This window comes from Python bivittatus, unplaced genomic scaffold (genome assembly GCF_059951505.1).
Source record: "Python bivittatus isolate LINGU-HERP-01145 unplaced genomic scaffold, Pbiv_v1 ctg000220_np1212, whole genome shotgun sequence".
Classification (NCBI taxonomy): Eukaryota; Metazoa; Chordata; class Lepidosauria; order Squamata; family Pythonidae; genus Python; species Python bivittatus.
In genome coordinates this window covers 18,146,150-18,172,953 of record NW_028277048.1, presented here as the reverse complement: position 1 = coordinate 18,172,953, position 26,804 = coordinate 18,146,150, and the positions used below count along the sequence as shown (strand labels likewise).

Here is a 26,804-nt window from a genome sequence, read left to right as displayed (position 1 = left end):
GCGGAACAGGTGAGTGCTAGGAGGCTCCAATTGGACGCCTCACTGGCGCGCCTGCCGCATCACCGGATACTCCAGGTACCCCGGCAGGTAGGCGAAGGTCATCCATCACGCGGCGAGGGGGACGCGCCGGGGCTCTCATTGCCAGGCAGCTCACGTGAGGACCCCCGACTCCTTGGCCTCGCTGGGACCTCTGCGCATCATTAGAGGACAAGGCTTTGGGGAAGAGAGAGAGAAAGGGAGAAATTTTAAAAGCAAACGGCATCCATCGTCGGTTATTGTTGCTGCTGCTTTTTTGTTTTTCAAACCCGGATCTTAGCTTTTTCTTGAAACTCTTCAGGATATTATTTCTTTTTAAACGACTCTCAGAAAGAATTTCTCGTAGCTATTTCTGTGGTTGGATCCCAACACGCTACCGTTGGGTCGAGACATGGGAAACAATCTCTTCACAATTATTTTTATTCCTTCGATATATTTGATTTCCAAATTCTGTTCCGAGGGTAGTGATTTTTTTTTTAATTAACGCAACAACAACACCACATACATCCTCCACGAACATATACTTGATAGGGAAACTATTTAAGCGTCTTCGGGAGTACCCTGACATTTTACAAAGGTTCTTCGGAACGGCCTTGCGTTTATTTTAGATCCAACTTCGATCAGATACACGAATTTGGTAGCGAATGTACCATTCAGAAAAGATCAGAAATTATAAATTTCTCTCTCTCTCTCTCTCTCTTTTAAACCCATCTTTCAACGAATTAGTCCGGCAAAGTCCTCAGTTCTGAGATATTGATGCTAGCAAACACATTAAACTTCCAAAGTTGTGAACAAATTGCTGACCAGATACTGTTCTGTTATGCCGACGTTTTTAATAACTGCGTATGTTTGTATCTCCTTCGGATTTACGGGCAGGCAAGGCTTCCAAGTTTGCTGAATGTCATAAAAAACAGGATGGGTGCTGCCAAGCCCCAATCGATCGACTTCCTTCTTTGTATTTCTGAAACTTTCAAAAAGCAGAATAAATTAAGGAATAAGCGGAGGGGGGCAGTGGGTGATGTGTATGTACGTGTGTTATAGTATTTACTTACAAATTCTTTACAAAACAACTATTATACTTTAAATGGGATTAGGGAGGGTTATTTATTGAGGGGGAAGTTGTCTGGGCTCTCTTATTCCTTTCTTTCCTTGCTTGCCCAGTTCATTTTTTCTTCAGTGATGTTGGCTTTGGGAAGGAAGCTAGACCCCATTCCCCCCGCCCGGGCTGGGGGAGGTCGGAAAGAAAGAAGTTGTTACAGACTTACTCGGAACTGGCTGACTTTAACGAGCCTCTTTAAGAAAAGTCTTCCCGTCGAAACCGACAGCAGCGGGCCACTTGAACCGAAAAGGTTGCAAGATTAAGGATTCGTTCACCCAGCGCTGGAGAACGAAGGACGGGTCCCCGTGGAAGTCCGAACGGCTTTTCCAAGCACAGAAACGAAAGTTCCCGAGCTTCAGATCGGAGAGCAATGGATAGATCTTTTGATAAACTGGCTTTCGTCTGCCTCGGTGCTCTCTGGATCCCTTTCGCCGTATATACAGAGGCAAAGGCTCAGCGATGAAGACCCCTGGGAACTGCAGAGCGGGGCTTTCCATGCCACGGCCCTTCGAGATACCCGAAAACCTTTCGGTGTGCGATTTTCAAACGCGATATATGAGCTACGCCTGACGCATATCAAATATCAAAACCCTCTCCCCCCCACCCCCGCTTCAGAGCGATATTTTCTTCCACTTCAGCATTTGATTTTTTCCCTAAACGATTAATATATATATATATATAATGAAGCTATCCGGCAAGATCCGGCGAGTACCCATCGTTTCATGTAGTTCTTTTGAGCCGGAAGAATTTTGTGCGTGGTCTTTTTGTTCTTCGGTTCTGAAACAGATTTCTGACTCGGGGATATTTTATTCATTTAGATCTCTTCCCAACTACTGGAAAGAAAATATAATTTATTATGGTTGCTTTCAAGACCTGGGGGGTGCTGGGTGTTTAGGTGGGAGAGAAATTCCAAAATGTAAGATTGTTCTTTTAAAAAAAAAAAAAAAAAAAATTTATTTAAAGAAGAAGAAGAAGAAAAGACAAGGAGAAGAAACAAGAAACACTGAAAGCTGCTATTTACTGGCAGCTTCTGTCAACACAGTTACTTTGAATAACAGCAGCAGGACAACAGCAGAAGTGTTTAAGTTTGTAATCCTCTATCATTATCCATTAAATGGGAGAAAGCCCCACTGAGTTCAATGGGTCTTTCTTCAGAGGGAATAGATTGAGACTTTGCAGGCCAGACCCTTCCTCAACATTTGGAAAAAGGGAAGCCACAATTATCTGCATTTTCAGGTCTAGCAAACACCCAGATGTATTTTCTCCTGGGAAGCAAGAGGTGGATAGGAATTTATAAAATATGTTCTTGCTTTCTGAAATAGTTGGGATTTTTTTTTCTGATTTAGAATTTTATTTTATTTTTTTGTAAGGAAAGGAAAATCTAACCAACTCCATGAAACATGTGGGGGCATGTAGGAGCAGAACAACAAGACTTTTTTAAATGCCCCATTTGTAAAATCCAGCTTTTTTTTTTTTTTAATTCTGATTAGCTATCGAAGCACTTCTCTTCTTCTGCTGCACTGCAAAGAGCAGGGAATAAAATGCTGCTGCAATGGAGGAGTGCTGCCTGCTTATTTCAGCAGAGATTCATGTGTACATGGCATTCCTTTCCAGCACCAGGCTGTGCGCTCCTCTTCAGCTGGTTGAATATGTGGATGAACATGCTGGGGCATTCTGTTGTTATCAAGCTTGGGACACGGAAGAGAAAACCCCCAGCCAAGCAGTGGTGATTTTCCAGTCAGTGGAAACAGTCAATGGCAAAAACATGCAGGGAGAGAGAGGAGCTTGGTTGTGATTTTGATAGGTTTGGTGTTGCAACAATTTAGGCCATTGCTGATCAGCTAGATGGTCTGAGAAATGTCTGCAACTCAAGGGGGAAATTAAAGATGGGAGAGATAGAGAAACATATGGAAAGAGTAAAAGTATAGTCCATCTCCTGTAATTTACAAAATTATTTGAGACAGAATGAGGTTGTGGTGGGAATAGGCACAGCTGCTATTATTAGGGTTTGGGTTTTTTTTAGATTTTTTTATCCTGCCTTCATTACTTTTATAAATAACTCAAGGCAGTGAACATACCTAACACCCCTTCCTCCTCCTATTTTCCCCACAACAACTACCCTGTGAGGTGAGTTGGGCTGAGAGAGAGCGACTGGCCCAGGGTCACCCAGCCAGCTTTCATGCCTAAGGCAGGACTAGAACTCACCATCTCCGGGTTTCTAGCCTGGTGCCTTCACCACTAGATCAAACTGACTCTCATTATTATTTGTAATCAACATAATTATTTATAATCATCATAATTATTAGTATTGGTATTATTTTAAAGTAAAGGAAATTTAAAGAAATCTATTCTTTATACAACTTCTATTCAGACCTACCACATCTGTCTCCTTCCAAGTCTTCATGCTGCATTGACTTCTCTGGAGCAGAAAACATACCCCAGCCCTCCAATATACAGGACTCTCAACTTTTGCTGAAAACTCCATCTTAGAGAAGAAAAAGCAGGGGAGGGAAAAGGGAAGAAACCATGTTTAAGGCTGCCTTTTACAACTTGGTGCCATCCATAATCCAACATGATTATGACCTCCCTCCACTCATTCTGTATGTTCATTGAAGACAGAACTGTAACCCAACATACCTTGTGGACTCCAGGTTGGGTTGTGCAGAAGAGACAAAAGGGGTTGAGTTACATTTATGTAGTAAACACTGTGATTCCAGTATGTAAGATTTAAAGGAGGTAGCAAAAAAAAAAAAAATCATACAGTTCAAATTTTCATTCACACATATATGCTATAATGCAGTAATTGTCAAAGCTATCATCTTATTAAGTTTCTAGAAGAAAAAGCAACTTCTCACAATCTAAAGAAGAGTATTATGGTACAAGTTCTCATACAGCAGAGCTCAATTCATCAGATGAACCTTCTTCATGCAAGGGTGGCTCCTTCAGAACCAGATTTAGGGGCAGATGTTGAGGGACCCGCTCAGAGGAAACTAGGGAGCCCCTAAATACAGTACAACCATCCCCAATTGCTTAGCTCATAGGCCGTATAAACCAGAGAGAAGACAATGTTGAATGGCCCGTTGTTTCCATATGTTCTAATCTAACTGGCAATTGGTTATTTGTTTATCACAAAATGTATATTTGTGTTTGGATTCAGGTTAAATGCTGTTGCCTACTTCAGAAAAAAAACATTTCTGCTTACCACTGTGATTACTACTTTTCTCTAGGATGGAACTTAATAGCGTAAGGGATCCTATTTGTGGGTCCCTTCTCCACCTCCAATGCTTCAATATGTGCTACCAACATCATCATCTTCTGAGAAATTCTTTGTGAATGATGGGATTCAGGACACTCCAGATGAGGCAGAATGAGAGCTCCTTGATGCTTCTGAACTCTATATCTGTTATGGGGCACCTGGCCTCTGGAACAGGATCCCCCCAGACATCCCTACGATTCCCACCCTGATGATGTTCAGGAGGTCACTGAAAACTCAGCAGTTCTCCCAGACCTTGGGTTAGGATGGTTGTCGAGCCCCTGTAGAATGTTTTACTCATTATGAATGATTTTTCTTTTGGACGTATATGATTGGCATCTTTATTTCAGTGTTTTAAACTGTAAGCTATCCAGATTCATTTATCCAGTTTATATATTAAACTGTATAAACGAACCAACCAACCAACCAACCGAAATCTAAGATACTTCACAAATATCTGAGAAAACATAAAATAATATATGTAAGACAGCAACAGCAGCAGCAACAACTTGCTACAACATGTTAGCAAACACCTCAGAAGCTTATGATTGGCTGCCCTTCCCAGTGGAGTGTGCAAGGAAAACTGAAATTTGCCTCCGTGGGGATGTGTGAAATGAGCCACAGAAACATCAGGAGCCGGCTGCAAAACCACCACCAGAACTTATGTGTGGGTGTGTGTAGGTGGGTGGGTGGGTGGGTGGCAATGCTGGGGGAAGGGAAGCTTCCTTTCTGATCCCTAATTTCCATCGGCTGAAGCTTTGCTTTGGGTGAACTGCTTGGATACTTTCTGCTTGATTATTCTAGTCAGTCCTTCGCTGAACGGAATCTATTGACTTCGCAAAGATGCTTGAAGGGATGGGAAGATTTTGCCTGGATGGCTCGTTCTGTGGTGGTTCATTCAGGCAGGCAGATCCCTGCTGGAAGCGGCAGCTTCTGAATATGCAATAAGCAGCAGATAGATTTTAATCAATTTTATCTCATTTCATTTCAGTTGAAGAAAAAGTGATCATTGGGAGGGGGCAGGAGAAAGGCACAACTTTGTGGCCAAGACTGAATGTAGGCTGCCTTGATGAATGCCCCTGTAGAAATGTGTGAGTTATACCCACATGCACACACAACTTGAACCAAACCAGGATCTACAGCTTGAACTGCCATCTTGCCCAAGAGACGAAATGTGGCTGAATATAGTTTGCATAATTTACACTGGCTTTCTTATTAGCTCTGAAATTGCTTGAGGAGCCTGTGAGAATTTTTTTCCTTGCTATTGTTTTGAGCACCTCCAGTTATGTCCTTAAGGCACAGCTAGTACAGGCTTGCACACACAGCACGTTGTCCTACTTATGAGTCATTGGGAATGTTGCAAGCTTTCTGTTCTGTAGATTTTTCAGGAAACACAGGTGTTCCAGAGCACAACTATTCTTGTTATACATCCAGGCCTGGGGTAAACAAGATGGCACTCAGGGTGATGATGTGCTAGCAAAATATTCATCAGTACTCTGCTTTCAACTGAATTAATGTTTCTTAAGAGGAAGATAGCTGAATTGTAAAGGTTCACATTCTAGCCCAGGAGTTGCTAGTGGGACACCTGCAAGCACTATGATAAATGTAACATTCTTAGGTAGTTGTCCAACGGCCTATGTAAAAATATTTTAGTAATGACCAAAATCTTGCAAGATTACCAAATCTCATAAGATTTCAAGCAAGACCTTCAAAACCTCACATGTTTTTGTATCTCAGAAAATTCCACCATTTTTAAAAAATTAAAATATTTTTTTGGTGCCCATATTATTGTATAAAATCAACCAGTAAGGTGGACCCCTGGTCTATTTTTATTCATTGTTTGCAGGAATGGCTCCAGACTTCACAAATGGCTCCAAAAGTATTTGTAAAAATGGTAACCCTTATCCAGGGTGATAAGTATCTGGTTGAACTAAGGTTATAGAAAAGCCTTTATTTGGGGAGTTGAAAATTGACTTCCAAGAAAATATTAGAAAAAGGAAGAAGGGGAAAAGGAAAAAGGGAGAGGAGGAAGCAGGCGTTTGCCATGAAATTTGTGAACTGTATTTTGAATGATGGTCTCCTCTCTTCCTCATCTGTAGTGTGACTGCATAAGATCATGGGGGAACTAACACCATCCAAAACAAGTTTCATGACTCAGCAGCTAAATGAAGTGGAGAAGAATTCCACTTTAGCAAATAACTGAGCAGAACCTGCTGAATGGAGATTGCCTCAACCTTGTATCTCGGTGAGGTACAGTTGAAAGATCTGTTTCCAGTATCATAGAACTGAGCAGAAGAAATGGGGGTGGGGGGAGAGAACACTATGGTGGCTGCAGTGTGAGGGTTCCCCTTCTTCAGAGAAATTTGATCTTGGGTTTCCTTTCACCCTCTTCTGGCAGAAGCAACAAGAACAAGGCCACTAGGCTACAATGACTGGCATTCGCAGTCTTTTTGCATTCTTGTAAGACTCTTGAAGTTCCTAGAAAGAACATTTGAAGGGATCTTCCCAAGAGAATGGGAACACACAGTTTCTCTTCTACTCCCAACTTTGTTCAAGTTAAGAGCAAATACCAACTTTCACCTGGATTTCAGTGTGGTGTGTGTATTTATGTTAGTTAGTTAGTTAGTTAGTTAGTTAGTTAGTCAGTCAGTCAGTCAAACAGCCTGGTAAAAATCCAAAATGCTGATGTGGCATTATCAGTCTTACAAGGGAGGCCAGGATCAGGAAATAGACTATGCATGGATTACAGGAATGCTACTTTATTGTTGTAGGTATAATAAAAGAATCTTGAAAGCTGGCCAGGGTTTCCCTCTTCCCTCTCTTATACCAAACAAACTCAAGTCAGAGTTATTTTACATTTCTTTCTCATGCCTTCTCCTTTCTCAGAATTGAGTTGACTCTTATATTACCTTAACTGTTCCTCCATACCTTCTTCAAGATTATCTCCACATTCCTCAAAACTCATACTGTCTAGTTAAAGGTAGATAGGCAATGTGATACCTCCAGAACTTTTCCAAAAATTTTGTTACACCAGCATGCAAGGATTCCAATAAAGTCCACTAACAAGAAATGTATCCAAGAAGCTGTTGCATTCTATTTCCTTCTCTTTTCTGACCTTCCTCCTGTCAAGTTGTCATTATTCACATTTCATTTTTTCTAACAGTGAAAGCTGACATAAGTTTGCTCAGAAGTCAATTCCATGGGACATAGGTTTCAAGTTTAAACTTACTGCACCTGGATGTAAGCCCTGTTGAACTGTAAGTTTAACTTCTGAATGGATATGAATATAATTGCATTGTTAGTCTTCAAGAAAAATAATGGAATCCCAATGAAACTGAGTTTTTATTACTACCTATTTTAAGTATCTAGATAGATACTTGGTCTTATCAAATAGCATGAAATAATGGAACTAAATGACTTTCAGAGGGCACTTGGGAAGTTTCCCAGCTTTTTGGGGAAGCAGTTTGGTTTGGTACCTGACTGGCCATTGGCAATCAGAGGCAAGCCAAGCACTGGTCATAAAGGCTTTGAATGGACTCTGTATGGGTTAGGTTGATCCCAGTTGGCTCCCTGGTTTTCTTAGGCTCTTCAGGAAATGAAGCACCAGAAGTCAAAAAGTAAATCTGACCACACAGGTACATGTTCATGGTGATAAAGGGAGTTAATGAGCTCACTTCTCCTCCCTTATTGTATCAACAGGCTATCGTCTAATGGCCTTGTTTAGGGGGACTAATTCCCTTTTAGGAAGGTGTCAACATAAAGACCTCCTTCCTAACTTCATTGACCAATTTGCCAAGCACTTTGCTGAGTAGTTACTTGGATTCACCAAAGTCTTGACTCCTCATGAGCAGAGTCTTTGCTGGTGACTGGGGCATCATCTTGTCATAATATCTGGGAGTCCTGAGAACTCTGAGGAAGTGTAGATTGTCTTCTGTCACTTGTAGCTTCGGCTCCTGTCTGTCTTGGCTGTTGTGAGGAGTGGGTAGAGATGATGTCACCATCTGGATCTGGGGGACTGTCAACACCTCTTTGTGAGGGGGTGGGTGGGTTTGCCAGCAGTCTTGAAGGAGGCTACAATATGCCCCTCTTGAAGATTCCCTGGATCCAGTGGTCTTAGGAAACTGTTGTCCAGTCTCCAACCTCCAGTTTGGGGGAAAAGTTGTTGAGACTGCAGCACCCTAAAAGAAGCAGATTGTTTAAAAGAAGCAGATTTAAAAGAAGCACCCTAAAAGAAGCAGATTGATTCTTTTTCAGTTAGGCTTCACACCAGAGTATGGAACTGAGACAGCATTGGTCACTCTCCTGGACAGGGGTAAGGTGTCTCTCCTGGTGTTTAGATTTCTTGGTGGCTTTCAATGCCAACAATTGTGGCATCTTGCTGACCATCTACAGACTTTGGGGACTGGAAGCATTGTTTTGCAGGGGTTCTGCTCCTTCTTCAGTAGGTAGTTTCAGTCTATTGTGTGTAGCAGAGTGAGATGTTGGCCTGGTGGCCCCTGACTGTGCAATGCCAGAGACTGGTCCTCTCTTCCTTGCTCTTTAAAAGCTATATGAAACCACTGGGAGAGGTCATTGAAAGTCTGGGGTATGATGTCATCAGTATGTTGATGATACCCAATTATAGATCACCACCCTGGGCTGTAGGGGTGATGTTCTCAAGGTCCTATCCTGGTGCTTGGAAGCTGTCAGAAGCTGGATGGGAGAGAACAGGCTGAAGTTCAACTCAGCAAGGTGGAGGTACTGTTTGTCCATTGCACTTCTCTATAGACACCAATGTTATCTATGGACAAGCAAACAGTACCCTTGAAGGAGCAGGTTCATGATTTGGGGGGTCCCTCTCGACTCACAGCCGCTGCTTGGACTGCAAGTGGAAGCTGTGGCAAAAGGTGACTTTGTCCACCTTTGGCAGACTGACCAATTGCAGCCTTACCAGGTGCAGGAGGACTGGCTATAGTAACTCATGCCCTCAGTACAACCTAGGAAGACTACTGTAAAATGCTGTACATGGGGCCTGTCTTTAAGGACTACTCAGAAACTACAACTGGTAGAGAATCCAGCAGCCAGTATGTTAACTGGCACTTGACACTGGGGACATATAAACACTGATACTGCTGGCCCTGGACAGGTTATCAGATGGTTTCCAGGTACAATTTAAAGGGCCGTTTTTGACCTATAAAGCCCTTTATGGTTTAGCAACTGAGTGCCTAGAAGGCCACCTACTCCAACCCAAATCAGCCCAGCCTTAGATCATCAAGAGGGAGAAACTCAAGGTCCCACACTTCCAGAGATGTGGGGAACTAAATTTGGGAAGCTCTGCTTTGCTATGCTGGTGCTTTGGAATAATCTCCTGATAGAGATTAGCACTCTCCCTGATGGTGTTCAGGAGGATGTTAAGAAATAGCTAAGCTATTTCCGAGAGCGTTCTATTAAGTTTGTTCGTTTGTTTATTTATTTGACTTGTCCCCGCCCATCTCCCCACAATGGGGGACTCTGAGCGGCTTACATCAATATACCCTGTGTCAGATTTTATTCTTTTTATTTTTATTATTTCACTGTATTGTTACGTCACTTTATTGTTGCTATACTCTTGTACATGTTTTGTCATGCTATAATTTGATTAATCGGTTGCTGTTTTTAAATGTATCTTGGAGATTTTGATAGATTTCTCTCATACCATGTAAATTGTCAAGAGATGTTAGATTGCAGCAGAAGAGAAATGAAATCAAATAAACAAACAAACAAACAAATAAATAAATGTGTCCCATATAGTTTATCACAGCTAATCATATTCTATGCGTTCTGCCTTTTGTTATTGGTTCCTCTACGATCTTTTAGAGTTTGCAGGATCCTAGCATCCAGAAGTATTATACTGTTTGGACTCACATTAATGAGGAGGTGACATTATTGCACTCAGGTTCTTGTGAGCATCCCTTTAGGCTGGCCATTGCAAGAATGCAGAGTCAGGTGTGAAGGGCAAGGGCACGATATCTAACTTGCTGATTAGAACAAATAGGACCATCCAGCACAAGGGCTGATAAGGCCTCTGGAGAGCTGGAAGAAGATACATTGACAGAATGCTGTGGAACAATTTTCCAGATATTCCTGCTGAAAGTGAGACTAGGGCATTGCTGCCAACCCCATTTATTTTGTTGGAATGACTTTATTTAAAACACCCTCAGCATGTTACTGAGCGGTATTGGAGAGCTACTATATATGCACACAAAAATACAGATGCATAAACACAAACTCTCATGCAGTTATTTATTTCCATAGAAAAGCCATGTTAACCTTTGGCAGCACAATCAACTAAGGGGTTCATTCATTCATTCATTCATTCATTCATTCATTCATTCATTCATTCATTCAAATTTGTGGCACCTTCAGTTTTTACCAAAGAATATTCATAGAAAGTTCAAGAAGTGTCTGTACATGCTTCTAATAAACTAGACTTTGACCCCCCAAAAATGCTGATGTGAGGATAAGCTCATTCATCTTTAACTTCACATATAAGGCTCTGTGTAGGTTATTTATTTTTGCTTAAATCTAGAAATACATACATCACAGCTCCTTATCTATGCATATATATCAATAGAATGGGTAACTTCTCCCTACCCACCCCTAGGAAATTTGTCTCACTGTTAGGAAACAGAAGGAGTTCAACAAATCTTTTTAGAAAAATGTGATTAATAATGCAAGTACACTTTTAAAACAATCAAAAGGCGTCAATTGGTAAAATGCCATTCGAAGTACACAAGTGTAGAACCAAAAATGTAAGGACTCTTGAATGAATCGTCTAGAATCGCAGCCTGGTGCATCTCAGAAACTTTCCCTAAGAGCCAAAGAGAGAGCGATTGGCTGGTTACTGACTGAAGTTCACTTCTTTGGATATTTGGTTGCACTGCATAGGCTCCAAAAGTGAACTTTTGCATCTCCAAACTCCCAACAGTATCCAGATTTTCCACGGCTAGAAACAATAAGGCCTCAGGGCTCAGGTTATGTTCTGAAGACCAGGAGAACATACTTTCTGCTGGGAAGAAAAAGTTAAGCATTCTTCCATGCTTATAGTAATTAGGAAACCTATTACAAATATGGCTACCTAACTCTAATGCACCTAGACCAGTGTTGTCCAAACTTGGCCACTTTAAGATGAGTGAACGTCAACTCCCAGAATTCCCCAGCCAGCCATGCTGGCTGGGGAATTCTGGGAGTTGAAGTCCACTCATCTTAAAGTGGCCAAATTTGGACAACACTGGCCTAGACTATCAGAAAAATGGGCTATTATGGTTTTTTTTTTTTTCCTAGTGCAATTGCTTTATTTGGTTTATGGAAGAAAAATGAAGTGAGGGGAAATGTGGAGGAAGAAATTAAAAAAAATGCCTTGAGCAGTATTCTCTCTCATCCTATTTATTTTATTTTTTGTTTGCACTCCATTCTTCTAGGTACCACAGAGCTACTTACAAGAAGTTCCAAGATAATCTTCTGTCCTAGAATCTTACACACTAACATTTGTTTAGCTTCAGAAGAACCACATCGTGTGACTTCAGACCATTCAAATATGGATTGTATAAAACTGAAAATCAAAATTGTTCGGCAGTCCAGCTGGGCCATATATAGTGTAATCAAAAGCTGCAATCCGCAAAGCAATTACTCTTTCAGAGATCCCTTGATATCAAGGAGATTATTCCAGAGCAAGTGGTTTGTGGTTTTACTCTGCAGCTATTTCCAGAACATTACTGAGAATTTCATCTCTGTGAATAAGGGATGGATGAGAGATAATAGCTGAAACACAACAAAATCTAACACCTATATTCAATTTACTCCGTTATCTGAAAAAAGAATGTCACTTGAGGATAAACTGCCGTACCTATTAAAGATATATCCTTTACTTGTCCTCTCAGCAACTACAAAACACCCATCCGCTGACCGACATATCTGACACCAAATGAAGAAAAATCCTGACCTCTTGCATTGGGAATGAATATTGCAAATTAAATCATGTGCTTTGAAAAGTGCAGACTTTCAGAGAATTTGCATTTGGGGTTGATGGGAGGGACAACCAGGAACGGGTAAAGAAAGAAGGAAAAATGGATTACGTTCTGGAGATGCCATAATAGCACAGTGGGATTCTAGGATCAGGGGCATACATGGCTGGAATTTCATAGCAGTTTGCCAACAGCCACTAGCTGGCTGTATATATGGCCTATATTCACCATTAACACGAAAGGCACGTTAAACGCCCAGTCTGGGAAGAATAGGCTTGAAGAGAGGGTGGGAAACTGTTCAGGAAACCAGGAGGTACCACCTCTGGCCTTTGAACCACTCGCCTTATGGCTTCTGAGCCACTCTACGCATACACACGCACACGCTGTGGCTTTTGCATGTAATCACATCCTTTCCTGAGCAAGACGTCAAGAGCGAGACGCCACCTTTATCATTCAGCACTATGAATGAGCCGCTGCTTCTTGAGGAAGCCTGTAAAACAAAGCAACGTGGGCTCCATCCTGGGGATCTCAACATTGTGCCTGGCTTGTTAAAAGGCACAGAACCTGGTGCCCCTGGAAGAGTTCCCTTTTCCTTAATATCGTTTCGAGAGGCTTTCTTATAAAATCACAAACACCCTACAGAAAATCCATAGGGCCCACTCTTCCTTTCACCTCTGACCTTTTGACCTCCGCCTTGCCTCGGGGCACTGATGACCCGGTCACTGCCTAACCCTGAGTCAATAAGTCTACCTTCATTAGCATAAAACATGAATCTAATGGCAGTTTGACAAATTATAACTTCAAGCTAAAGATCTGCCAACTGGCTAACTCCTGTAATGACTATTTATCATTGGAAATGGTAAATCATAGGAATTCAGATGACTTAATTATTCAGATATAAAAGTGCAAAAGCAAGAGAGAGAATGGGAGAGTGGGGGGACCCAGCCCCCACTTTCTGCAGAAATTTAAGGGAAAAAGCCTCTCCACCAAGCAGGGGACCTTGCGCCAGAGGAGGAGGGGGGCACTCCTCCTGGACTGGGACTGTCATCTTCTCTCCCTCCAAGCTCTCAATCCCCACTCCTTTGTCTGGTCATTCTTTTCATCCCCATTTCTCTCATTTTTCTTTCTCTTTGTCATTCTTCCTTCCCATCTCTTGCTCTTTTTGTCCTCCCTTCCTAGCCTTCATCTTCATGTCCCTTTCGCCTGCTGCCCTGCCTCCTCCCTATTTATCATCTCAGCTTTTACGATTCTCCTCCCCACCCACTCTTTTTCCTATTATTTTAGAAATTATTAGTCTTATTACTATTATTTCTTATTTTTCTCCTCCTCCTCCTCTCCCCTCCCCAGTTCTCATTCCTTCGGGAACAAAAGGGAGGGAGAGTTTGTGAAGAAATGATTGTTCTTGGGCTGGGGGTGGTTTCTCCTCCTTCTCCCCCCCCCCAGTTCATTTTAAGGGTTTTCATTCTGGAACAAAAGGTAGGGGGCTCGGCTCAGTCTTATTCCACTTGGACATTTGGGAGAGCTCGGATAGCCAGGTTGCCCAATCAATCTTTGATCAAAACGTTGGACAGATAGGGGTGACATGAGATAGGGTCAAGGGTGACTGTGTCTTGGGTAGCAAGGAATTACTTTCCTTCGTAGGGTGATGCTACTTCAGGCATACTCTTCCTCTTGCACCCAGGATTCATAGAGGAACGGTTCCCACAGTGCAGAGAAAATTTGTTAGAAGATATCTTTACTTGGATTTCTGAAAGAAGAGCACCTCTCCAGCCACTGCATGGTGACTCTACAGATTTGGCTGCCCAAGGTAAAGAATAAGAAACTTGCCCCTACTTTCCCCAAATTAATATCTAGAAATTGACAGAAGCTGAATGTTGTTTCACCACTGGCAATAGGGTAGCATTCTCCCCCAGGACAGCACACTAGTTTAGGAACTCAGGACAATTTTTATTGCATATGCTTCAGTGTATTACTAAGGACTCTTCCTCATGGCCATGTTAACATGCTTTCTTCCAGGCCTTCAGCTGGCAAAAAAGCATACAGGCATAAAAGGCAGGATAAAATCTAATAATAAAAATACAGGTAGTCCTCGGTTAATGACGGCAATTGGGATTGGAATTTCCATCGCTAAGCAATATGGTTGTAAAGTGCAATGTCATGTAACTGCACCACTTAGCGACAGAAATTCTGGCATTACCAGTTGCCATCATCAAGTGAATCACTGTGGGTCGTTAAGCATTTGCAACCTCCTGCCAGCTTCCCCATTGACTTTGCTTGTAGGAAGCTGGCAAAGAACCTCGTAAATTGTGATCATGTGACCACAGGGATGCTGCGACCGACGTAAATACGAGGACCGGTTGTAACTACCACTCGTTCAGCGCCATCATAAATTTGAACAGTCACTGAATGAGTGCTCATTCAATGAGGACCATCTGTAATAATAATAATCTGGGCTGCCCTGTCAGCCAAGCTCTACTCTGCTTCAGAAACAAGGCTTGCCAGTGGTCCAGTTCGTACAGCTTTATTGCAGGATCATTTTAAGGGCATCTATTGGAAGATTCCCCCCAGCTCCATCCTCCCACCCTGCATCCAGTGTCACCACCCAGCAAAAAAAAATCACCACTGGTTGCTCTCTTTAAAGTATGGCTTGGGTTCCTGTGCCAAGCCTGGGAGAGGGGCTTTCCAGTTGCCTGAGGGAGAAGCGTGGAAGTGCTTTGGGCCAGTAAGCTCTTCCCAAGGCTATTTCTGCCTTTCCAGAAGAATGCCAGACCTGGGTATATAAGGAGCCTGTGTAATGGCTGAATGGTACTTTATAGAGGGCAGGTCAGGCACGGGCAGATGCCCAGTATGTCCAGCAGTCCAAGTCAAAATAGCCATGGAGGGCAGTGCCTAGGGACTGGAAGGAGTCGTCCTTTCTCCCCATCCTAACCCCCCTCCTTCCCCCCCCCTTCTACAAAGAGAGAAGGGAGGGTTGCAATCTGACAGTGCAACCTGTACCTAGAGGTGCAAACTAGCGAGCCCATGTGGTGAAGGTGTTGGGCTAGGAGCAAGAAGCGCCAGGTTCTGCTCCACCCTCAGCCATAGAAGCCCACAGGCTGACTTTGGGCCAGTCACTCTCTCTCACCCCAACCTACCTCACAGGGTTGTTGTTGTGGGGAAAAATAGGAGCAGGGAGCGCTCTGTATGCTGCACTGATCTCCTGAAGGAAAGGCTGGATACAAATGTCATAGATACATAGATACGTATGTGTACACAGAATGTATTTCATAAACTGCTAGTATCTCTATATGGGTGACACAGTATAAATAAATAACACTGTGTTTACCTGTATTTGCCCAGCAATTTGCCTGATTTTGGCTGATCTCAGAAAGCTTAGAGTGGGCTAGTATTTGGACGGGAGACCACCAGGAAACCTCAGGCTTGTAGGCCAGACTGGGAAATTATACCAGTATCCTGGGAGAAGGCCATAGCAAATCATTTCCCTATTTTTATCAAGAAATGTCCACAAGGACTGAAGTGTTCACGAATACAGCAGGAGCTGAGCTCAACTGGGGGAGCTTTATATTAAATGTAGTTATCATAATTCAACTATCCTTCCCTTTACCACGTTCTTGTCGGATGGCCGGCTAAAGTAAGAACCCTTCAGGGTCCCAGTTGAGAGCCTCGGAGCCTCTGCAGTATGTTACTACTTCCAACAGAAAGGGGGGGGGGAAGCTTACACAGAGCGCTGCTCTAGCACACACCCTTGAAAAACACACACTGCCTGCAGATTTATGAAGGAGGGCTCTCTCCATAAATCAGCCCGGGCCTGTCCCTCCCGTGCCCACTTTTGCTTTGGTAGAACTCTGAACATCTGCATCAGATTAACTTAAGCAAGGAGGGGAAAATGTGGCTGGCATTTTCCAGACAAAGAGGCCAACAACTGTACTGTTTGCTTATGTGTATCGGAGGGGAAGAGAGAAAGTTGCAATAGCCACTAAGTGGCACCCATTAATAGTCATTATCACCGCTGCCCGTGCAAAATTGAAAGCTAATCTTTATTTTTCTCTCTTCCTCCATCCATCATCTGCCTACTATCTACCTACCTGTCTGTTTTATACTTCTTTGCAGGACCTTGGGGATTTTGCCCTAGTAATCCTTGAATTCAAAGACTAGAATCGATTAGCCAGGCCTGCCCGTATCTATCAAGTTTGGGTGTTTTAATGGGAGGAAACAATTGTCTTTTTCCTCCTCCAGCTTAGTTCGTTCCCATGCCTATTCTAAGGCCTGAGGCTTTATTCGGGTTTTTTTTTTTTAAGACTTGAGAGTGGAGGACTGAGCCTCACAAAACGTAGTGGCAAGAACATACCGATTAGGATGCAAAGCATGGGAGCAAATACTTCTTTGTCACTTCCAGGTCTCTCACCAGCACAACACATTTCTCTCTTGTCACTGCAGAGATTCCGTCTTCTGGAGATTACCTCACCACTGTCCTAAAACCTTGACATGTAATGAAATAAGTTCCATATGATCTTTAATAACACGCAAGGCATATATAATTGACCTATCCATCCAAATATGCAGCATTGCTATAAATTTCCCAGGAAGTAGTGGCTATCAGTTTAACTCTTCATCTGGAGGGCAGAAATCACCTGCCTGCTTTTTTTTTTTTTTTTTAAATCAACGTTTTAATTTGCACCAAACATTTTCGAATGAAAACACGACTGTCCAAACATTTTTATTCAGCTTTTTCAACCACGGGAGAAAAAGCCTTTAATTACTGCAAATTAAAAGCCGTGAAGGAGTACTGAAATAGACCCGGTCCTGTAATGCCCTTGTTTTGCCATCTGCACAGGCAGTTCTGGGCTCAATTAACCTTTAAAGAGCTTTGTGGGCAGACTACAGAAAGGCCTCTCTCCTTTCATATCTTCGGTGATGTAGGTAGGCCCAAGAGAGAGGTGGTGCCCTCTTTACGGAATGCCCTTCCTTGCATCGTGTTCCCTTCAGTCCCAGGGAAAGTCCTTTTTATTCTCCCCAGCATCTTAAAACACTGGTAGTGCTTCACACTATTTTACTGCTAGTTTTACTATTGTAATTTTATGCGCAGTAGTATTTATTATTTCTCTTACGGTGTTGTTAGCAGACGTACCATTATGCCTGATTTTATCTGGATTCTTCGGCTGATTTCTGTACTTTTTTTAAGAAGTTCCTTTTGTTTTTAAAATTTGCTTTAAAATATTGGCGCATTTTCCAGAGAACCAGAGTTCCCAGGCAATGGAGAAGTATAATCATAAATCAGGATGAATAAAACTGCATATCAGTTTGGCAAAGCTCCTGGCAGAACTCCAGAGGTGATGCTTGGTGAGACATTTAGCAGTATTCGGAGAGTTGGCAAAGTCCCTTCTCTCAAGGTAGTGGGAGAAACAACAGAGTCCTTTTCCTTGGGAGCTGGGGTGAAATTAAAATCCACACATGGAAATTTCTGCCCCAGACTGCACCAAATCTGCTCATCTCCCATTATCTTGAAGCAGTAGATGCCTGGCAGGATCAGACTAAAGAATAAGAGGAGAAAGCCAGCCTAGTTACCAGTAAGTTCTGCTGCTCACTTTTTAAATTTCCCCAGCACTACCTTTGGGTCTTGAACCGGCCTTGTTCTGGAGTAGCTTCTCCACTGCTGCTGTTACCTGCCACCTCTGGATAATGGGAGAGCTGGGGTGACTGGTTAATGACTAACTATGCCAATCTCTCATGTCAGATCTGTGCTTGGCATTAGACCCGCTTGCCCCAAAGCTCATCATTTAAAAATGATCACAGAGCACTCTGAATTTTGCTATGTTTCATTCTTTAAGCATTAGTGAATCCGTATAAGTGCATTGCTTAGAGCTTCTGATTCCCTTTCAACCCAACCTATGTCACAGGTTTGTTATTATGCTGATATAATGAGGGGAGAGGGCCCCTCCAGATTCAGTGCCTTGCATTCCCAGAGGAAAGACAGAATATAAAAAGCAGTTCTTCTTCAGCATTATTATCATCATCGCTTTATTTTGCACATCTGACCAAAGAAGGGAGAAGCGCTGGGAAAACATGGAAAAGTGATTGGATGACAATGTGTAGATGCCACCCCCCAATGAATGAACAAAACGTGGTTATTCCAAGTAAACACCTACTATGGAAGCAGGTGTTTACTTAGTCTGCCTATGGATGGCAGCTGGGAGACCATACAAAAGTCCAGTATGGGCTACCATGTTAAGCTTTCTGAAGCAAAAGCAGAATCTAAGTGATATTAATAACTACCTCTACTGAATAAATACAGCACATAAGACAAGTTGGGTGATGCATCTGCATAAACTTTGAAACAAATAGAATATCAAGTGATTCAGAGCCAAGCTGTTTGCAGGACGGCCTCCTTCCAACATAAAACTTGCCACCCCCTGCACTCACTGGAGGCAATGCTCCACATCTCACTGGGCTGAGACAAGAGACAGGGTTTCTGAACCTGGATTATTCATCTCCTTCTCATTGACTGTTAGGTAAAAGCAGGGGAGGGGTGGGTGAATCCCCAGGCGTTTAATGTTGACTATGTTTCATCTGACCAGTAGCTTTTGATAGCTGTTTTCATGTTCTTCAGGGTATGTGTGTGTGTTGTATTTATACAAATGCAAGCAGCCTAGGGGGCACTCTCAAATTTCTAGGGCCAAAGGCAGGATGCAGATAATTTCATAAACAAATCAAGATAAACTGTATGAGAATATGTGTGGGAAACAACATTGTTTCCTTAAGACGCAACAGAATAAACATTTGGTGGAGGTTGAGGAAGAAGACAGAGAAGGAGGAACTTCTTTTTAGAGAAAATAGCAAAATATATACAGCATGATTTCTTGTGCCTCAGGAAGTTGTGATTGATAGCAGATTCCTATTGAGAGCACACATGGAAAAAACTTCACTTTGCCACCATTGCCAGCTATGATGTGTGAAACAATCTCAGGAAGATTGGAAGGCAGGGAGGGAACTGTGTGATGAAAGGACCTCTGATTAAGTCTGGAAGCTTGCTCAGGGAAGTGAGGTTTGCACATGTCACTGGCAAAAATACAGTTAGGATGGCTAAGTGTGTGTTGCCAAAAATGAAAGGGCAGAAGAAGATTCATCTTAGCATAATGTTTTTCATATATTAATGCACACATACAGGCACATTTTAAAAATAAGTATTCTCGTGTAAACAGGAAAACAATAGATAAAAACGATGGGCTGCTGGTTAGTTACCAGCTCTGAATGGACAACTCTGAATGTTCTCCTTTTCCCCTTTTAGGATCTTTCTCTTTAAAATGAAGTTGGACTGGGTAGTTGTTCAGAGACCAGGTGCCTTCAAATAACAGATTGCTGTCTGCTGCTTGTCAGTTGTGAAGCTGTACTCTATAAAGTAGGTCACAGGACAGCCCACTACACCAGCCATGCACAAGGCACATATCAGATCATTTTAGCTACACAACATGAGTTGTTTTATTTATTTATGGCAGCCATTAGACCAGAAATAAATGCAGTTAAATGCTAAATATGGGTTACAAGCAAAGCTCAGATATTATGCAGATAATGCAAAAATAAGGATAACATTAACACAGCAAGAATTCTTTCCTTATTCTCATGGTACTGAGAAAATAGATGCAGCACTAATAATGACACTCCTGGATTATTATCAAATGTTAACATAACATTTAACAGAACTTCCTGGAAACAGAATTAATAGCAGGACTATCTTTTCCTGAAGTGCTGTGATAAAAATTTAAAAAACAAAAGAACACAGTCTGCTGTTTCTCTCTCATAGCTATTGCATAGACAAACTCATAAAGAAAAAGGAAGGCGATGTATCTTCCCCAGAGCATCTCCAAAGCGAATACATTAAATTGCAGCAGAGAAAAACGCTAGCCAATATCGAGCTACAAAATTGAGCTAAGTTCCCAAGATGGGCAGCTAACTGGGAAAAAAAAAAGCATTGGAAATGTCTAAGGAACAGACATTTGTATGAAAGAAGCAAAGAGGTCCTTGAAGGAAATGTCCCTAATCTTGTTTTATTAGTTCCAACACAGCACTACAACTGAGCTGGAAAAAAGAGGAAGAAGATAACCCAACACAGCAAATTCTTTAGCTACCAATACTACTGAGATATCTTCAGGGAGGGGATGGTCCAGTACCCTTGTTGAAAATGTAGATTTTCAACTATAATGTTATCGCTGCCATAAAGGCTATGTAATCATCTGGATACTGTTTGGTTTTCAGAATATAGATGGGTTGGCAATATATTTTAGGATATGGAGAAGAGCTTGAAGGAATTGGCAACTATGATTTAGTTCTGAGGATGCTCTTAACTCAGACAGCAGTTCCACAGAGGAGAAGGGGACAGTGAGGAAATCTGGCCATTGGAAGCTTTGTCAGCTGTAGAGATATATTGACTTCCTTTAATTAAATCATAATAGCAGGCTGACTAAAATGTTTTGAGAGCTATATAATCTCTGTATAGACCCTGAGATGGAGTAGATATCATTTTTTAAAATATCTTCTACAATTTAGTTTATCTAGAAGCTAGCTCTGCTGGGTGAATTCCTTCTATCAGTATCTTGCATCATAAAACTGTTCATAGATGGCATTGCAGACATTGGGGATGGGTGGGGTTCCTGGTTACAAGATTTCCAGCAAGTTTTCATGGCTTACACATTGAAGGCTAGCTCGTCCTAATAATAACAGTCTTTAAAAAGTATTTGTTGTGGTCAGTATTTTGGTAAATCCTGTAGAAAGATTGGAATGATGTGTTAATCAGTGAAACAGAATGGTCTCTGGTGAACGAGAAGCCGTCACTGTCTTACAACTCCTCACAATGTTGTTGCAAAGATAAATGAAATGTGAGACCACCTATACTATTCTCAGCTGCTGTGGACAAAACTTGCAATAAATAAACTTGCTGATCAAGTCAGAGGACTACTGGATGCAAAATCTGGCTGTCACACAATCACCTTGAGCTTTAAAACATTCGGCTCCTTCAAGCTCTCGAGCATATTGCTGTCCTGTTTTGTTTTACTTTATTTCTACACTATTCCGCCTCCCAGAGGAGCCCAGAATGGCTTACAAGAGAAAGGAGGAAAAGGATGTAGATAAAGCCATCACATAATGCTTCAAAACAATAAATACAAAAACAAAAAATATAGTCCATTTTTTTAAAGAAGTGGAAAAGCAGAATAAATAACTGGCAAACGTAAAGGCGGCCTGGACCTGGAGTAATTCTTATCCCATAAATGTTAGGTGAACAGGCATACTTCCAATTGTTTTCTGGAAAAGACTATTATTAATCTTTTATATTACACTTTAAAATGCAAATGGATTTCACACAATTATTGTTACCTCATTCCTTTGCAGGTGACCTTAAGGAAGGGGAAGAGCCTGAGACTGGGCAAAATTTAGAACAGTGTTGCAGGAAGACAGATCGGTGTAAAGTTTCCTATGAGGAATTTTTGAGACAAATAGGTATATTTCCTCTATGGACAACAGTGGGAGCAGAGTTCAGCCCAAAGAACATCAGACACTTCCTAAAGTTAAGATATGTTGAGCAGTACAATGCTTGTGGGCTTTCCCTCACTAGACAAACAGCTGCTGTCACCCATATTGTAGTTCACACATTCCTGTTCCACATTTAGCAGGGGGCTGGACTAAGTAACCTTCAAGATCCCATCTAACATTAAGCCATAATTCTCAACCAAGGCTTCTCCATGAGTAGTGAAGGTTGCTAGTTCAGAGAGGCCAGAGGCCAGATACCTATCCAGGGCAAATATGGGTCAAGTGCTCAAGGCAGCAATCAGAAGGCCCAGAAGCACGTAACAGGGAAGGAGAGGTTACATTCCAGAAGTAGCAGCTGAACATCAGAGGCCTGGAGTGAATTATATCAGGCACCAGCAACCTTGCCAGGTGCCAGGGGTCAGTGTTCAAAGTTGTAGGTGGCCAAATTTAAAAACAGCCTCATGAGACTATCAAATCAACTGAGATTTCAGCAATTTTGTGCAAGAATACTAAAACCTCATGAGGTACCATATAAGAATGCTGAAAGCTTGCAAAATCTGGCAATCCTTGAGGCTTTCAACCATTTTCAATTTTTTGTTTTAAATGAAAAAGCCTAGTTAATTTGACAAGAGCACAGATACCATCTCAGATGTGCCACTTGCAAATTTCCAGTTATGTGAAGACATAATGTGGTTTGGCTGGTTTTGACTGGCACTGAGTCAACTCAGCCGCTGTGGTTGTCATTTATGATTTAGCACAATGTGTGGTAGATCCAACCACCATTCCTAAAGGCAACTAGAAGGGATCAGGGGGAGGAGCTTATCTTGGGAAATCCATCAGATTAAGATGCATGATCATCTGAGGTTTAAGCTTTATATGGCCTACTGATAAATATTAGCCCTGGTATATGATGGAGTACTCAGGTGACAAAGATACTGTTGTCATCCATGCCTACCTTGTATGAACTCATGCTGCCAAGCTTCTTGGTGATGTAGAGGGCTGGCAGAGGAGGAAACAAATACCATAGTCTGGCTGCTGGGAATTCTAGTTAGAGATATATTCTTGGTACTTTGCAACCGGATAAAACATTTAATCATGCAACTCAGCACCAGCAATTTGAGTGATATGTCTAGGAACAGATTCACCACGTAATCTGTTGTTGGTGTCAACAGACAAGGCTAGAGAATTCAAATCCCAGGCAGGAATGTAAAAAGTGCTAGGTTGGATCAGAAAAACCATCCATCTAGTTCATAATTCTGTCCACTGACAGTGATCAGCCAATTAATTCAGAGAAATTAACAAGTAGCCCCATTGCCAGACTTGCATGGATCTGCAAACATGTACAAATACTTACCCACTGGAGTTGAAATCAATTATCCTAAGCTGAATGTGCTTGCCAAAATTAACTTTATTGTTCAAAGAACTTGATACATACATCATAACACATATACACTAGACAGATTTATCCCTCCCTCCTAGTGACCCTGTTTCCTGCAGTAGAAAACCAGTGATTTTGAGCAGGGACCCTGGAGTAGTGGTTCATGGGAGGAGGGAACATCGTGCCTCTCCCACTGAGTGAATCTACTTTTTCCTGCTGACCCTGGTACAAGTAACTAGGGATAGGTTTTCCTCTAGCCGGTTCATCAACTTGATCAACTTTTTGGCAGGAGAAGCAGGTGGAGTCCCCTGCAGCTTTGCACTCTTTATACCCGAGTATTGCTTGTATAGAAGGGTTAAATCAAAAAGTCTCCTCCAATCTTATCTATAACTGAGAAATTATTTTAATTTTTGAACTCTGCTGAATGTTGAATTTGTATGAATTTTGCATGAACTTTTCCACCATCTCTATCACCTCTTAACCTTGTCTCCAGTTCTATTATAGATTGCTAGATAGTTTTCCTAGTATAGCTAACAGCTTTCCAAAAGGGAAGATCGAACTCACAACAGGAGCTGGTTGTGTGCTTACCACCGTATGCATTAATCTTTCACCCTAGGTTGCTGCTGAAGCAGATGACACATAATTTTAGAAGAATTCAGAAGGGTTTGAGATGATGACATAACCTGTACTGCACAGGTATATTTGTGTTTGCCCAGTATTGTTTCTAATCAGGTTGAGAAACCCCCCAGAAATCCTGCTTATCAGAGCCTAAAGTGCACACTGCAAACAGTGAATCCATGTTTAATCTCCTTATTTTCTACTATGAAAATCCCATGCCACCCCATAAATGTATCTAATTATGAATGCACAATCTAAGCTCAGATTCCACCCAGTCTTCACCTCGGAGGTTTCTTAAACAAGAGGTTCTCAGTGTGAATGTAAACTCTGTGTTTACGCATTCTTGAGTCAGGTGCCACCCCCTCTTCCACCTGACCAATCAGATAACTGCCAAAGAAAAGCAAAAGACGAGCAAAGGTGATCTCAGCATAGTGCTCTGGAGGTGGCTGGCAGCTATGCAGTCTTTTTGTTGTGAGTTTTCTTGCTGAAGGTTTGAAACAAAGAATTATTAAATGTTGTAAAAAGATCTCATACTTTTTTTTTTTTCTGGCTAATTTCACAGAATAGGTATTCTTACTGGCAGGAGTGATTGCAGGTCTGGGGCTATTTTACTCATCCGACCTTTGGTTGTCATACCTTGTTGGTTTCAAGCTGCAGAGATTAGAAAGAACTATTGGAGCCTCTCTACTGCCATCTGTTGGTGGGGGAAGGGTCTCTCCTGAAAGGCACCCATTCAACATGTATTGCTTGCGCACAATCTATTGCGATGCATCCAGATTTCTACATCTCACAAGTGACCCTAACTCGCTTCTTGAGCCATAACATGATTTCCTGGTGGTGGCTTAATGTGATATTGAACCTACCCATTGTGGTTTAGTGTTCCACATGAACCTGGACAATATGAGTTAGTGAAAAAAAATGATTTAAAAAATAGTGTACCATAATGTGTGAACCCAGCATCGATTACATCCTTCAATTAAGCCCTGGCATACCTAGACCTGGCTGAAAAATTCCATATTCAGAAATTATGGTTGGTTGGCTAGTGTTCACCCATATATCCAAACAGAAATCCAGATTTCCTGGACAGGGGTTTAAGTTCTGGACCTTTGTGGACAAAATGTTGTCTCAAGTAGACACATGGATATGCCTCCAATGAAATAGGGCTGATATTAGAAATAGGAGAGGTAGAAAAGGCTTTTCCCTGTTACTCATGTTAGACAATGGGGTTAAGTCAGAAATCATTATTGATCTACTGAAAATTACACAGAGATCTATCAGTAGATCCCAACCTTCCTTCTACCTCTCTCTGTCCTTCTGTTTTGCAGGATGCTATGATTTCTGTAACATTTCATGTCTTTAGACTGTTTTTGCACGCATGCAGGTACAGTTTTTCTGTATGAATGAGCATCCTCTGTGTTATACAGAATAATATTTTAAAATAAGGAAATGGTCAGCGTCACTGCAGCCGGCTTCCCTGCTGCTATGCCCAATCCTTTTTAAAGCAAAAGAAAAGGATTCCTCCTCACCCTTCTGTGTCACAAGGCAGGATGTGGGAGATAGCAGGAGCAGCTTTTGGCCTCATTGCTTATAGAAACATGCAGTTAAGGCTGCATCTCCAAATGATGTTCCTTCTCTACCCCTGGGAAGAGAGAGTAGAGGGGAACTGCGGGTTTCTGCCTTTTTCAGAGCCCAGCTCAGCAGGAAGGTGGTGAGAGAGGCTTTAGAATGGCCGGGATGCGAGAGAGGCTGGGTGATGTAGGGCTTCCTTAGGCAAAGAAGAACCTTGGGGAGAGGCTGATAGCCCCCTGAAGTCAAGGAGGCCCTCCTTAAATCAGACTTTAATTTGAGATAGCCGATGAAGAATGGCTTTTGCCTATAGATGCATGCATTTTCTTATTTATTTTAAACATTTATTTAGCACCTTTCTTATCCAAAGCAGTATTTGATTTCCCCTTGCTTAGTCTGAAACAGGGTTTTTATCTAAGATCTGCTTCAGAGCTGAAGTTAAGCTATTCTCTGATCTAAAACAGGAGGACCTTGCTTATCCATAAAGTGTTTTATTCCAGAATTTTATTGCTCCACTCTGCGGAAACAAAAATGCAATAAAAATATTGTGAAACCACACTTCTCATATTCTTCAGGGGGCAGAGAATTTATAGGACAATCCAGAAAAAGAAACACATATGTCTTTGGTGAAACATATACCTGTGACTTAGTGGAAATTCATGATGTAAACAAGTATATATGTAAGGTCAGGTATAAGACAAATGGGGAAAAGCAAAACAGTTTAAAATCCTCCTGAGCATTGATGAGTTCTTTGTCAACCAGTGATAGAGCAATGAATGAAGAACTTTTTTTTTTTACTCAACCTAATTTACTATTTGCTATAAATGACAGTTACATTAAACTGGTAGGCAAACTGTTCCAGACACTGAAATCTTTGAGAAATACAGTGGGGCAAAAAAGTATTTAGTCAGCCACCAATTGTGCAAGTTCTCCCACTTAAAAAGATGAGAGAGGCCTGTAATTTTCATCATAGGTATGCCTCAACTATGAGACACAAAATGGGGAAAAAAATCCCGAAAATCACATTGTCTGATTTTTAAAGAATTTATTTGCAAATCATGGTGGAAAATAAGTATTTGGTCAATATCAAAAGTTCATCTCAATACTTTGTTATATATCCTTTGTTGGCAATGACAGAGGTCAAACGTTTTCTGTAAGTCTTCACAAGGTTTGCACACACTGTTGCTGGTATTTTGGCCCATTCCTCCATGCAGATCTCCTCTAGAGCAGTGATGTTTTGGGGCTGTTGCTGGGCAACACGGACTTTCAACTCCCTCCAAAGGTTTTCCATGGGGTTGAGATCTGGAGACTGGCTAGGCCACTCCAGGACCTTGACATGCTTCTTACGAAGCC

General features: G+C 41.8%; 1 protein-coding gene across 2 annotated transcripts in view; it reads right to left on the bottom strand.

Moving 5' to 3' along the window:
* Nucleotides 1-338: 338 nt before the first annotated feature.
* SMUG1 (single-strand-selective monofunctional uracil-DNA glycosylase 1) overlaps nucleotides 339-26,804 on the bottom strand; it is a 189,072-nt gene continuing 162,606 nt past the window's right edge. Inside the window, exons 8-9 of one of the 2 annotated variants that reach the window (XR_015795677.1) lie at nucleotides 1,302-3,620; nucleotides 339-1,003 (exon numbers count right to left, since the gene is read on the bottom strand). The gene's annotated coding sequence lies outside the window, so the exon portion shown is untranslated. Of the gene's footprint in view, nucleotides 1,004-1,301; nucleotides 3,621-5,315; nucleotides 8,567-26,804 lie in introns of those variants that run through there. The other variant, XR_015795678.1, reaches the window with a different exon arrangement.